We start from the raw sequence: 14,410 nt of genomic DNA, 5'->3' as shown, positions 1-14,410 counted from the left end.
AAAGCACTTGAAAACTACTGGTGGTGTATCACAGTAACAGCATATTTGCTGTATTCAGCAAATTGGCACTCTTCCACAAAGGAATGAGGGATTGCAAATTGGTCACCAAGTAAATGGAATTTTAAAGAAAAATCATTATGTACATAAGATGCAATCTGCCCTAAAGCATGCCCTGTCAAACCTAATTGTCAGGAATACTTTATAAAAGAAATGCTACAGAGCTACTTGATGAAACGCACCAAAATACAGAAAAACTACCTTATAGTCTGCTGTTAAAAATTACAGCATTGGATGCCAGCAGCTCTTTTCTTTTATAGAGCTGGAGGAATTCCTATAGCTCATGGAATGTGTCTATCTCTAAATGACAAATTCCATGAAGAGCCCCATTTTCTGTCTGAGCAGTATCATGAAGTACAAAACGCTATCAGTAGCAGCACCTAAAGCATTGGCAATGTTAAAAACAGGTATCAGTCTTAATACTGAAATGTACACTAAGGATCTGACTGAACAAACTCCAGGAGTGTATTGGCTCACCGACCATCTCGTATGCTTTGATTATTCTTAATAAGCAGTAACTAGCTACTTTGGCTAAAGATTGCTCCCTTTCAGCAAGCAACTGTGTGAATCAATCCATTGAATGTATCAGAACCTGTAGAACAGCTATCCCTTGATTGCTTTCAACAGGATTTATTATTTCTGTTAACAAATGTTACTGACAAGGGTAGATAATTTCATGCACCATGTTTTTGTACATGCTCTTTCTTGAATAAAGATTAGGATGTGAAAAATCTAGCTGTTGCACATCAGGTCTGTAGTCGTACCACGATGTTCCTTGACAGCTTGTACTTGCAAGAGCTACAAAGCAATGTGGCCTTGTTGCACTGACTGGTACAGCACATACCGAACACGTGATATTCCACACTGTGCTCGAGTGACTTCTGGACAACATAAACTCTTGTTACTGATTATGCACTTCAGAAGTGGGAAGGAACCAGTCTCCATCTTTTGCCTACTGCAGTTCTGTGAAAATCTGGGGGCTGTTGACAGCATCTAGTGAAGCTGCTTTGATGGTAAGTCAAAAAGTTACCAGTTCTAGCCAGGTCAGTTCTTCTGGAGGGAAAAAGATGTCGAAGACCAGAGAAATGGATAATGCAGCAGCAGTATTTTTTCAGGTACTCTGAAAGTACTTTGTTAGATACTCTAAAAGGATCTGTGTGTGACTTGCGTTACAGAGTCAGAAGAAGGTGGCATGCATCTTTGAGTGTAAAGGTGCCATCTTTTCTGGGCTAATGCTAATATGAAATAGGACAGGTTTTGAGGAGATACTGCTATGTGTACATCCAGTAAAATTGGTGAGAATGAGTTGCTCCTGTCTTTTCTGGAATCAAAAACTGAAGTTGCAGGATTGTGTGTAGCACTTAAGGTACTCATGAGTAAAGTACTTCACATCAGTCTTGTTCTGTATGTTCTAAAACATTCATGGTTTCTGGTCTAGGATTGACAGTATTGCATAAAGGGTGCCAGAGAATCATGTTATTTCACTTATCAAGTGGTGGAAGCCCATCTCGAGGAGCAGTGTTTATTCATCAAAAAGATGAACCTCTGACTTGGCATAGAAAAAGGTAAATGTGGCCAGTGGTCAGACATTGGGTGTTGGCTGCAATCCTTTCTGTATGAATGCTCCTGTGCTTTGGGGCTGCAGAAGTTGGGTAACCAGTGAAAAATGTGTATCGGTAGTGTTTAAGATGGAAAGAATAATACTTGTAATGGCTTTTTTTTTCTCAGGGGGGATAATGTGTTTGCAAACCATGTGTGGATTTAGTTCTTCTGCTATCTTTCTTCAGTCTGATAAGATGTTTTAAATGAGTGATTGAGATAAGGAGATGTAGCTGAGAAGAGTTGTGACATGTTTTGAACACGTGGCATGAGATTTCTCTGTGCAAAAGTACTTCATTAAACTTCAGTTTTGTGAAATAGCTTGCTCGACTCAAAGCTTTGATACAAGATTGTGCAGATAACAGGATGAAAGCGCTTTGCTTTTTTTGTGCTTTAAATAGTTGAGTGAAATCTTGCACTAACCAGCATTAGTGTTCAGCTTAGAAGTGTCACATAGCTGTTGGGCTGTGGTCCAAGAAATCAGTGGTTAGACAAACTTTGTTCTGGAATATTGCCATGTATTGGTCTTAGTAACTGGGCAAAAAAAAAAGCAGAGTTTGTTTGAGTTAAATGAGTGGTGGACTTACAAGCAAGAGGAGTACCTTGTAACCACAAGGGAGATAAAAGTAGTTCTGCATAAATGCGAACTGTTTAATGAGGTCCCTGTTAAGGAGGGAGGTTTTGTCTGTTGCTGAAGAACTTGTCTTGCCGGTGGAAGCTGTAGATCTATAAACAGAGTTGCAAGAGAGCGAAACTAAGCTAGCAGTGGTTACTTGGCCGCAGCACCCCCCACTGCTGTGTGAGTGCATTTGCTGGTGGGAAGCCTGCTTGTAACAGATCCTAATGAACAGAAATTCAGTGTAAGCTCTCCTGTCAGGTTACCAGCCTGTAGAGAAGTGTGCTGCCTTGGCTGCCGTTACATCGTGTGCCAGCTTCAGTGAGGCTGCTGCCTTCTTGGTGCAGGCAGGCTCTTGCTGTATAAACTTGCCATACAAAGCTTGGGTATGAGATTTGCTGATTTAAAAATGGGTATTGAAATTAAGTAACAGTTGTGAGAGGGACTCCGTAAGACAGTCAAACATGGACGCAGCAGAGTAAGTGAAGTGTTAGACTATGCCTGAGGAAAGGTATGCTATATTGGAGAGTATTTAATCCTGACTTTGGGTCAGCACTTTTTCTGCACACACCCTCCCACAGTTCAGGGGACAAAATTTGAGTTGCCTCGAATATGAATGAATTTAAAGGATAAATAGTAATTTCAGGTGAGTGGAGTACAGATGGAGGCCTTTGTATATGTAAATGTGTCCAATGATTTACATTCTCTGTACTTTTTGTTATTAGAACTGGTATTACAAGCACTTTTACTTGTCTGCCCTTGTCTGTTTCCCTTGAAGTATATAAACTGGAAAAGTAAAATTAAAATGATGAATTCCATTTTCTTTCAAACATCATGTGGCTTTCTAGTTGATAGTCCAGTTGAGCTATCAGGGCAAAGAAGACAGTACTTCTCTGCCATTGTCTCAAAACTTCCTGCGGGCTCCGGAGGACAAAGTGGTGTTTGATGCTCAGAAGAATGGCTGTATTGAGTGGGACAAAGTCTGCCTTGCTCAGTATTCTGTCTGAGGATGAACAGTATAAGAAACAGGAGAAGTAGAGAGAGCCTTTCCAGCAGTTTGCTTGGGAATTTCCTGAGGAGATTTTAATTTCTACTTCAATACTACTTGGCAATTACAACCTATCTCCATTTAAAAAGATGTGAAACATGAATGTTATGTAAAATATCTGAGTAGTGTGTATGTTAGTAACTGCCGGGGTGGGGGTGGAGGGTGGGGGGTGAGGTGGTGCTTAGGAGGGATCTGAAGTAAAAGCTTTTTTCTTTTTGAAACTGATGTCACTTTGAACTCTTATGCTAATGAAAACAGTGGTAAGTGGAGTCCAGTTAAGGCCTTAGTACTAGACCAGCTTTACTGTTTAATTCAGCTATGTTGGAGGTGAAAATTTTAAGTATTAATGTGTGCTCTTACTTTCAGTATCCGTGAGCTACACTTCATACTTAAGGCTTCTCACCAGATTATTAACCACTGGTTTTTTTTTTCCCTGTGATTAGAGTTGTCAGTAACTGAAGGAACATCATCCTAGCAATGATAGTCCTAGTTTTACGGTTGCAGGTGAGGAATGATTAAAATCTGCTGTAAAATAATGTTCAGTCATTATATATGTGGAAAGAAGCTAGAAGGAGATTAATGGACTGAAATAAAACAAATGCTTAGACCTTATTTTGAAACTGGTAAGTTTATTGAAAAGGAAAGGTTGTATTTTTAAATCATCATAAGATCATTGAAGAGGAGGAATATACAGCTACTGTTAAATTGGTGTACTTCATGTTAACTAATAAATAGGAAATAACTTGCCCTAGCCTTAGCTGTTTGTTTTTTTCAGTCAGAATGAGAGATGTTGCAGGTACTAGAGAGTCCTGAAAGAAACACTTGAGACTTAACCTAAGTGTGTTAGCTCTTTCTAGCAGTTAGGTCATTTGCTGCAGCAGAAAATAAAGCAAACTGCCTCACTGTCATTGTTTAATTTCTTGCACTCCATCACAAATGTGCAATATTGAAACACAGTGAGTGGCAGTTCTTAATGTCCTTTGGACTTCAAAATTTAAACAGTTCAGTGTATGCTTACTCATTCCCCAGTGTATGTTAGAATAAACATTTTCTGAAAATAGTTGGATTATGTAGTTTCTGGTTCTGAAAATTTTACTAAGTTACTTTGTTGCTCTTGCAAACAAAAAAAAAAGGTTTAGTTTGTGGGAATTAATGCTCCCCCCTCTTCCTGTTTTATAAACCACATAATATAAAGTAAGTTTAACGGCAGGAACTGGAGTTACCTTCAAAACATCTTAAAATAGTATTTTATAATAAATGGTATCATAATGCTGAGAATGTTCCCCCAAAAAAACTTCATGGGGCAGGAACAGTGTCTTGAGTTTTTGAAAACATGTTTTTGAAGAAGTACTCTTACAGTTGCCAGAATTTGTTTGTCTTAATTTATGTGTACTTGAACTTAAGTTCTGTTGCTAGTGAAAAGTCGTGCAGCATAGTTTCTCCTAATTTGACATACGGGCTGTAAGGCTGCTGAAAACTTTTTTTTTTCCATGTAAAGGCATCTTTATATGATGACCTTTTGGCAGGGTTGACTATAAGGTGTTTTGCTGTGGTTTTGCCTTTTTTAATTGCTCTGACAAGAAGACTGGAAATGGTATAAATACTTTTTCCTGGGAGTTTCATCTAGTTTATAGTCTTTTAATTAGGAAAGCAAGACTGAACAATTGTAGCAACTATGATATATATTTTCTATAATGCAGCCCCATTATGAGACATGCTTGATATGGGGAAAGTCCAGGTTTTTTAGCTTACAAATGTTGAAGAAAGATGGTTTTCCCAGAGTTCCAGAGATTTCAAGAGACCTTGTGCGTGACACCAGCTTAACGTCCCACTCTCAGAAATGAAATGCCCTGTAGTGCTCCCAGCCTCAGGGCAGCAGTTCTGACTGCACTAGCTTTCAAAGGAAAAAGCCACTTAGCTTCTGGTCTGGGTTGAAGAAACTTGACAGTAGCCAGGATGATTGCTGTATTCTTACCTACCTGTAAGAGAAGATGCTCTGCCAAGAGGAGGTATGGTTTTATTTTGAGGTAGCGCTTCCGGAGATGTTTTGCCTCATGAACTGCTGCTTTTCCCTAGAGGCTAATTTGGGTTTTCTGCTTGTGATTTTTCCACTGAAGTGTGACCAGGAAATCCTAAAGTATTGTTGATTTTCAACTAGGAAAATGCTTTTAAATTGACAAAAGGGGTGTGCATATTTGGTCTTTCCTGAAGTTATAAATTCGATAGATAAAGCAGATCATCTATGGAAGCTTGGGCATGAGCTTTCTTATTTTGGGCCAACATAGGGACCTTGGCACTCAGAACTATTGGTAGTTCTCAGCTCTGATCCTGCCAATCTCCTAAAGATCCTATTCCTCCTATTCTGTATCAGTCCTATATTGCTTTCCCCAGAAGAGTTATATATATTAAACATCCCAAGAACCAAGGCAAAAAACCAAACCAAAATTACAGAAGACTACTATATAACCATTCAGTATTAATCCCAGAAGGGCTATAGGAATAATAGCATAAGAAACTTCAGTGAAGGGAAGAAAAAAGGTCTCTGGGAATTTTTTCTATCTGGGACTCAAGGATGTAATAATCAAATTCAAACACCTGTTGAGTTGTAAAAACAAGGCCAGTTTCTGTAACTGATGTGGTTTGACAGCTGTGATTTGCTCTTCAGAAATCAGGGACAGAGCCTGCAAATAAGTCACTGATTAGCTAAGTTGCAAATCTATCAGGAATGACAGCTAGCTGGGCTTCAGGTTGTTTCAGATGTGGAAGGGAAATTTTTCCTTCCCCACTTCTGTATTGATACTGGGCTGGAAAGTTCCAGCCCAGAAAGTAGGAGCTAGAAGAGGGTGGAAAGTGATTATTCTTTTAAATAAAGATCTTTCCTACTCGCAATTAACGTAACAGGCCTAAAAATCAACTGTACTTCTTTGTAGAGTATTCTCAGAAGAACCATAACAATTTTTCTTGCTCAGAAAGATCTCAATTCTGCAGAAATAGGCTCTGTTGAACTTGCTCTTCTTTTCTTGACTATTTTGAAGGCTGGATAGGAGACAGGCATCTTAGATTCATTAAAAAGGCAGAAATGAACCTCTGTGAAGATGATAGCATTTTCTATAGCAGCAGCAAAAAGTGTCAGCAGAATTTGCATCCAGCACTGGAAGCAAACATTCTGAGCTTCTGCTAGAGCTTCCAGTAAGAAGTATGAAGAAGAGGTTTAAAAAAATGCCTGGGCTCTCTTTATTTCACACACAGTCTAATCCTACCTCTCAGAAATTTGATGATTAAGATAAATAATATAGAAAACATTCTGTCTTGAGCCAAGCTACAAAGTTATCCATGAGATACTTGCTTTCTGTGGCTGGCTGAGACAGGTTTCCCTTTTATTGGGGTTGAATCTTAATATGAATTTAGTAGTATTTGCTGGGGAGCATAGACTGCTTGCTAAGAAATCTGACTAGCAATAGGGGAGTCAGAGCCTGAGAGGAAATCTGTTATCAGCACTATTACTGTCACCCTGAGGGTGGAAGAACCCATCTGTGTTGCCTCAGCTGAGCTATAGAAAGCAGGTGAACTGCTAAGCTGGGAATGTCTCGTTTGTTTTTGAAAGGTATTTGCATCAAATATGCATAGCTTACAAAAGTTTCTACCTTAATAGCCCTCCTTTCTCATGCCTGTGTGCTTAGACTGGAGGAGTTCATAACACTTTCGGACTAAAAGATTCTTCTGCATGTTGCTTACCGCCTCTTTTGGCCGCAGTAGATGTGTATCAGTACTGTTGATCTGAAATTGGTTAACAGTTTTCAGGCATCAAATTTACTAACCAGGACTGATCTTTTAATAAAATCTTAAAGGGGTTAAAAATAAATATTAGCACTAAATTGCAACCATTTACCTTTTAGTATGCATGAGAAGATCTCTTGAGTAAGGATTTTCTTGTACTTTTTCCAGAGAGAGACATGAGCTATTATTGCTATGGATGTGGCAGTAAAACCTGAAAGTCCCTGAACTGGAAGGGTATAAAAGAATTTAAGAATTCCTGCACTTAACTCTTGGCAGTGATTTTAACAATTTTTTTTATGGACATTGTCTTAGTTTAGCCAGAACCAGGACAGACATGCTTAGATATCTATATTGATCCCGCTGGAACTAAGAATTGATGTATTGGCAGTAGAAATCTATATTCTCATACAGTTGCATTGACTCCTCTTACTGCTCTATTGCAGATTTATTTGTTTATCTAGTCATAAACTGATAAAAGATTTTTTTAAAATTGACCCTGATAGATTGAAATTTTCAAAATGAAACTTCCCTGTAATTGTTCTTACTTGCTGCTACTTTTAAGATCTAAACTTTAACAAAGAAAAACCAACTCTGTATATTTTTACAGGATCAAAGAGATACTTCCAAGTTTATTTTCTGAAGGCAGATTGAAAGCATAATGTTCCTCATATGTCTCCTGCAGATCACAGAATAGCAATTTATTTTTTTTCTAGTGCCCAGTTGCTAGGTAAAATTAAAACTTTGCTTCCCTGAATAACTAAATTATTGCTTCTAGCAGCATAATGCTGTATTAGTTGTACTGTATTAAATTACAAATTTGTTCAGGTTTGAGAACAGGTTACGTTGCCCGCACTGCCCTGTGCAAAACAATGAAGAGACACCTGGTTACTGCTACGCAGGCTGGAAAAGGTAAACTTACACACAGTGTTAGCTGAAGATCTAATTCTAGTTATTTCTCAAGGCCCCGTACGAAAGTATAGGGTAGATCTTCCAAAAGAAGACTATGGAAAAGCAGCAAGCAGAGTCTGGGGCACTGATACTAATTGTTTTGGCATCCTTGTGCTCTAGTCTGGAGTTCGTGCTGTAAATGAGAACTCTCTTAGTGTGCCATGCTCCAGGCATCTTTAAAAAAAAAAAGCTGTCATATGCAAAAGATTGTATTGTCTGCTTTTGGGATCTGCAGAAATGCTGCATTTATGTAGTCACTTCTGCCTTGGCAAGGACTGTAAACGTGGTGGGGGGAGGCGGGGGGGGAAATTGTTCTGTTTTTACAAGGACCTTGCAGACACAAGGTTATTTGGGTTCACCACTGCTTGAAAGGATTTTTAGGTTGTTTGGTTACATGTTAAGTAGTCTGGGACACTTATCCTGAAAGCTCTGCATTGCAACTGCTGCATCAGGTGCTTTCCCTCCTGAGTAATCAGCAGTGTCATTACTAGTCAAATAAACAGGCCTGGGACATGAGCCCAGTCACTGGCAACTGATCATTCATGCCATGAAGGGTTAATGCAGTCTCTGACTGATGCCTGGGCCAGCTAGCACAGTCTCACATGTAATATTTGGGCATGGTTTAGAGGTTAAGGTGGATGAGGGCTTAGCTTTGGCAATGCAAGCTGTGCTGTCCACATTTGCCTTATGGCTGGAAAACAGCCCACTGTGTTCGTGGTGCGCGGTGTGCTCCTGGGAAAGATGCCCAGACCTGGGGAGAGAATATTCTGCGACCTAATGACACACTGTCTGCCTTTGCAGATAGGATTAATGCACAAAGTAATTCACGTGGGGTTAGATGATCCCAAGGGTCATAGAATCATAGAATAGTTAGGGTTGGTAGGGACCTTTTAAAGGTCATCTAGTCCAACCCCTCTGCAAGAGCAGGGATATCTCCAACCAGATCAGGTTGCTCAGAGCCTTATCCAGTGTGGCCTTGAATGTTTCTAGGGATGAGGCATCTACCACCTCTCTGGGCAACCTATGCCAGTGTTCTACCACCCTCATTGTGAAAAATCTTTTCCTAATGTTTAATCTAAATCTATCTCCATTTTAAAACCATTACCCCTTTTCCTTCCACAACAGGCTCTGCTGAAGCGCTTCTCCCTATCTTTCTTACAAGTCCCCTTTGGGTACTGGAAGACCACTATAAGGTCTTCCCAGAGCCTCCTCTTCTCCAGGCTGAACAGCCCCAACTCTCTCAGCCTGTCCTCATAGGAGAGGTGCTCCAGCCTTATCTTCATGGCCCTCCTCTGGACTTTCTCCAACTGGTCCATGTCCTTGATCTATTCTCTGCCCAGCCTGTATTTGTGCTTGGGATTGCCACAACCCATGTGCAGGACCTTGCATTTGGCCTGTTTGAACTTCATGAGGTTTGCATGGGCCCACCTCTCCAGCCTGTCAAGGTCCCTCTGGCTGGCATCCCTCCCCTCTAGTGTGTGGACGGCATCCCACAGCTTGGTGTTGTCAGTGAACTTGCTGAGGGTGTGCTCTATCCCATTGTCTATGTTGCTGACTAAGATGTTGAACGTAGCTGGGCCCAATATGGACCCCTGAGGGTCCTTTTGTTCCACCCTTCAGTTGTGTGGTTTTGGTTTTTTTTTTTTCATGTACTGAGTACTGGAATCCCAATGGTTGCTAGTGAGGACAGGGAGATGTTTGGGCAGGGCTGTACAGGGATGTAAGGGCAGGGCTGGATGGGTTTCTGGGGCGGAGGAAGATCTAAATACAGCAGTCAGTTCTGCATTGACACTCACTTGTGGCTCTATGCAGTGAACTGCAGCTTCAGCACTTGGCTACCTTGCACTGCGCAAGTGGACAAGATAGCAGTACTGTCCTGAGATGACTTCGAGATGTTTTGAAGATAGATACTGAGGAGGAATGCTCTCTGCAGTTCTGTTGCATGAGTTGTCCTCGTAAGGCAGAATGCACTAGGACATGGAGGAAATGTTTTCTCCAGCCCCTCCATGTGTATTTGATGAAAACTTTGAAGGGAGACAACAACAACCCTTGTCACTTTGCTGAATATCTTGTCTCCTCTTTCCATGGAGCTTTGCCAGGTGCTGACCTAATGGTAACGCTCCTCTGTGTAAGAGCTTTAAAGGATCAGATGCAAAGGGGAACTGGACAGAAAAGGCAGTAGTAGTTGTGTCCCGACTCTCACTTTCATACCCACAGCCATGGTAAAGCAGAGTGTATATGTGTGTGTATATATATATATTTTTTTCTTCATCTTGGGAAGCCTCTTTGCATAGTTCCCTCATTCTTGGTAAGCTTGTGAGCTATTTGTGTAGGAAGCTTGTGTTTTATAGGTCTGTAGTGGGATTAGGAATATGTGATTAGAGGGAATCTGGAGGAAGGGGAACAATTTGCACATAAACTTCTGTAGGAAGTGGGGAGAGTTTGAAATGAGAGGAACAGATTAGTGATTGCATGTTCTGCTTGCTGCAATGACAGGGTATTTGTAATGTCAGACTGAAGAGTTAAAACCAGCATTCAATCTCCAGTAGAAAGAAGAAAGGGTGAACATTTATTCTCTAGATTTCTCCATGCCACTTCTGATTTTGTAGGCCAGTATTATGTTTTGCTCATTTGTCTCTTATCCATGTTGAAGGTCTAGGTTCTGAATAACCCTAACACTGCTTTTCTGCCAGTAAGCATAGGGCATTTATAGTTCTTTGTTACAAGGCTGAGGTTCTGGATTCTGAGTGGTAAGTCAGTTTGGGATGGCTTTTGAGTTGGCATTTCACACACACACACACACGGAAGTGACTTCACCGTTTTGTGTGCATGCAAAAATAGAGTGCTCTCCTCCTCCACACCTCTTTCAGAACTTGCCCATTAACCTACAGCGTACTGCAAAATACATTGAATTCTACAATGATTGCTCTGAACCCATGACTGATAAACAACTTAAAAGCTACAGGTATTAATGGCATGTGAACTAAACAACCTTCTGCTGCTTCTCTTGTGCCTCTCTTAAAATGTCAGCTCTGGAGTATTTGATTTTGGGTGGGGAGAGAGTGTACCTGTGCGTGGAGGAGGGGGGTGATGTTGACTGGAAAGAGGAAAAAGCAGTGATTGGTATTGGAAAGGAGGACTTAAAAACATTGATATTTCACAGAAGTAAGCAGTCTAATACTCTTTCTTTCACTGGCACTTTTACTGTAGCACAGCTGTAAAGAGAAGCAGTTCGGAAAAAAACTGTTTAAAGATATTCAGTCTATATATAAAATACATTTGACACCAAAATAATTCCTGGAAGAGCCTCATTGCCAGCTTTGTTTTCTGCCTGTGACTATCTGGGCAAATGTTTAGCAGACTGCAGGTGATTACAACCTCAAAAGACCTGAAATGCAAGGTGTTAAGTCTGTAGGAGAAGACTCCTTATCCAGCTTGCAGAACTAGAAGAAGTGAAAATTAGTGAGAAATTAGTTTAGTTTTTCGATTCAGGGGAAAAAAAGTCTTTCCAAATCTCAAAGAAATGTTAATTAGTCAATGGATAGAGTTGCATTTGTAAAGACCAGGATAATTAACCATATCACAGAATGGTTGAGGTTGGAAGGTACCTCTGAAGATCAAGTCCATCCATCTGCTCAAGCAGGGCCACCTAGAGATGGCTGCCCAGGACCATGTCCAGACAGCTTTTCAGTATCTCCAAGGATGGAGACCCCATAACCTTGCTGGGCAACCTGAGCCAGTGCTTGGTCACCCTTACAGTGTAAGTGTTTCTGATGTTCAGAGGGAACCTTCCATGTTTGTTTGTGCCCATGGCCTTTGGTCCTTTGAACCATAATCACTGTATTTGCAAATGCTTATTTTGCTGCTTTTACTTTCCTGACATAGTTGGAAGAAGTGAAGTGTCTGAAGAGTTAGCAAGGTCAAAGTTAGAGCCTTAGAAATTATTTTATATAAACAGAGGAATAACCTTGATTTTGTTTCTACCCCTGCCTAGTTTTGGAAAACTAAGAAGATGCACAAAGGACATAACTGGAAAGAAAATATTAAAAGAAAATATTACCATTGCTTAAGTTTAGTCTTTGCTGAAATCATGTGACAATTTTAGATTGTAAGTTACTTTTTAGAATGGAAGAACTCTCAAATCAGCCCACTAAAGTATAATACTGAGCCATTCAGACATATATGAAAAGCTTTCTCCTGAAGAAAACTTAATATATCTGATTCATCTCCTTTGGGTTTATTTATGACTTGTATTTTTCTCTTAATAGGCACAGGCCTTGTAGTTTGTAACTCAACCCTCCTTTTTAAGACATGGAGCTTCTGACTGATAGAATGAACAAATTAAATAGATATTTCCACAAATAGTCTTATTTTACCACAGATCTCACAGGGTAAAGAGGCCAAGTGTCACAGTGCCAGCTGTGCACTATACAGAATAACCTGCAGACCGCAGTCCCTTTCAGAAGTTAAGTATCCTTATAATGGACAGGTACATTAATATTTGGCAGTTTTACCGAGGAGGCTAAAGGGTAAGGTTGGAAAACCTCCTGCTGAGAAACCCTGAGAATGGCTGAATCATTTCAGAATTGTGCTGTGGCACAGGGGGCTTGTTTCGTTATTACAAGCGGTGTCATTTGCTGTATGACCACAGTGATCTGCCCCTCTAAAGCTGTAGCTGGTGTGTTTCATAGCTCAAGTATTGCCAGTCCTATAGCTGAGCCTAAATTTCCAATGTGTGCACACTTGGGAAAGGCATCATGGAAACTCAACTCCTGTTGAGTCTCTTTGCTTAGGGTATAGTTCTCTAATTGTATGTAAATAGCTCAAAAGCAAAAATCTGACTTATAATCCTATTGTGAAATTAAATTTATTTTTCACTGTTTTATCTGTGCAACTCTGTAGCTGTTCCTGGTATAATCACTGGTTTTACTGTGGATGTGCTGGGGGAGGCTCACATGTCCTGCTGTGACTGGACTAGAAGCAGGCAGGTGTTTCATATTCTGGGAAAACTTAGCAATTAACAGAACTTCCATTATGGCGAGATGTTGTCAAACTTTCAGACATGTGCAGTGAAACTCCTTGTCTTGATCCAAGTCACCAGATAAGTGCCTGCATATATTCTCGGCAGGCTGTCTTTTCAATAGATGTTTCCACATGAGTGTAAAAAAAAAAAAAAACCAAAAAAAAAAACCAACTCATTTTATGATTTCATGGATCTTTTCCTGGGCATACCACTTTTATCTTTGTCCAACTGGTACTAGGACTAATAATTGAGCTATATTTAGAGGAATTGTATGTCAGAGGCCTTACTTCCTCCTTTCTACATAAAATTTCAAAGGATCAAATAGCTGCAACTCTGACTTTGGGTCAGCTGTCATTTTAAATAAGGGTGCAAATCCGCTCACTGCATTTATCCTAGTTATCGTTAGTCTTTTTATTGTTTTTACTTACATTTTATCGAGGAAAAGGAAAGTGCATAAAGTTTTCCCTCTAAAAATGGGCCTGAACGTGGGAATTACTTTCTCAGGAGTTTGCCACCTGTCGTTGTTCAGACCCTCAGACTGAGAATTTAAATGAAATGTTTGTCACTGTTTTCATTAGTAGCAGAGAACAAGTCCGTTTATGAAATTTAGGTATTACTCTAGCTCACATGTGTAAACACCTCACTGAAACACTTTCTGTAAAAAAGCAGGTCTGAAAATAACATGCTTTGGTGCAGTATTTTCACCGGAAAATGCTCTCCAAATTTAGTTTTGAGGATATTACTTTCATTGCCCAGCTGATAGATGTACTTTTGGAGAAAGTTATAAATTTTTGAAGAGTGCAAAATATTTAACAGTTTTATAAAGTATATGATTAAAAATACCATACAAGTTTTCACAAAAAAAAAGCTTTTCTTTCACTAAAATTATTTTTTCAGAAAGTTTAATTGTTAAAAATTTTTTAAACATGGGGAAAAGTAAAATTATAAATTAGCTGGGATAGGGTGTACTTGTTGGGATAGGTTGTATTCGTTGCTACTTCAGACTAATGTGTGGAGTGGTTCAGTTTTTAACGAAGTCTTACTGCATCAAGTACTTGAAGAGATTTTTCTCGTCTCACTGAATACCACTTGTTTCACATACTCAGACACGGGCCTGTGAGCATTTGTTGACAGTGAACTAACTCTGTAACTGCCTGTGCTTGCTCCACTGTGCAGGTTTAAGTATTTTTGGCAACACTGGAGTTATGTGGAAGGTGTTTGGCTGGGCTGAGGGGCAGCAGTAGCCGGGCAGCTTGTCGCTGAGGAAGTGACTAATATTGTGTGTGCCTTCCTGCCTTCACTTTGCTGTCTTTATCTGGAGTTACGGGTCTGGCAGAGCTTA

General features: G+C 40.0%; 1 long non-coding RNA gene across 1 annotated transcript; it reads left to right on the top strand.

Annotated features, from left to right (window-relative positions):
* Positions 1-247: 247 nt before the first annotated feature.
* LOC147601221 (uncharacterized) lies at positions 248-3,095 on the top strand. The gene is made up of 2 exons (XR_015258282.1): positions 248-1,070; positions 1,496-3,095. It is a non-coding gene; the product is annotated as an uncharacterized LOC147601221 (long non-coding RNA).
* The last annotated feature ends 11,315 nt before the right edge of the window (positions 3,096-14,410 follow it).

This window comes from Chlamydotis macqueenii, chromosome 3 (genome assembly GCF_036417535.1).
Source record: "Chlamydotis macqueenii isolate bChlMac1 chromosome 3, bChlMac1.mat, whole genome shotgun sequence".
NCBI lineage: Eukaryota > Metazoa > Chordata > Aves > Otidiformes > Otididae > Chlamydotis > Chlamydotis macqueenii.
Note: the sequence above shows the minus strand (reverse complement) of the source record. Positions and strands in the feature narration are given on the sequence as shown.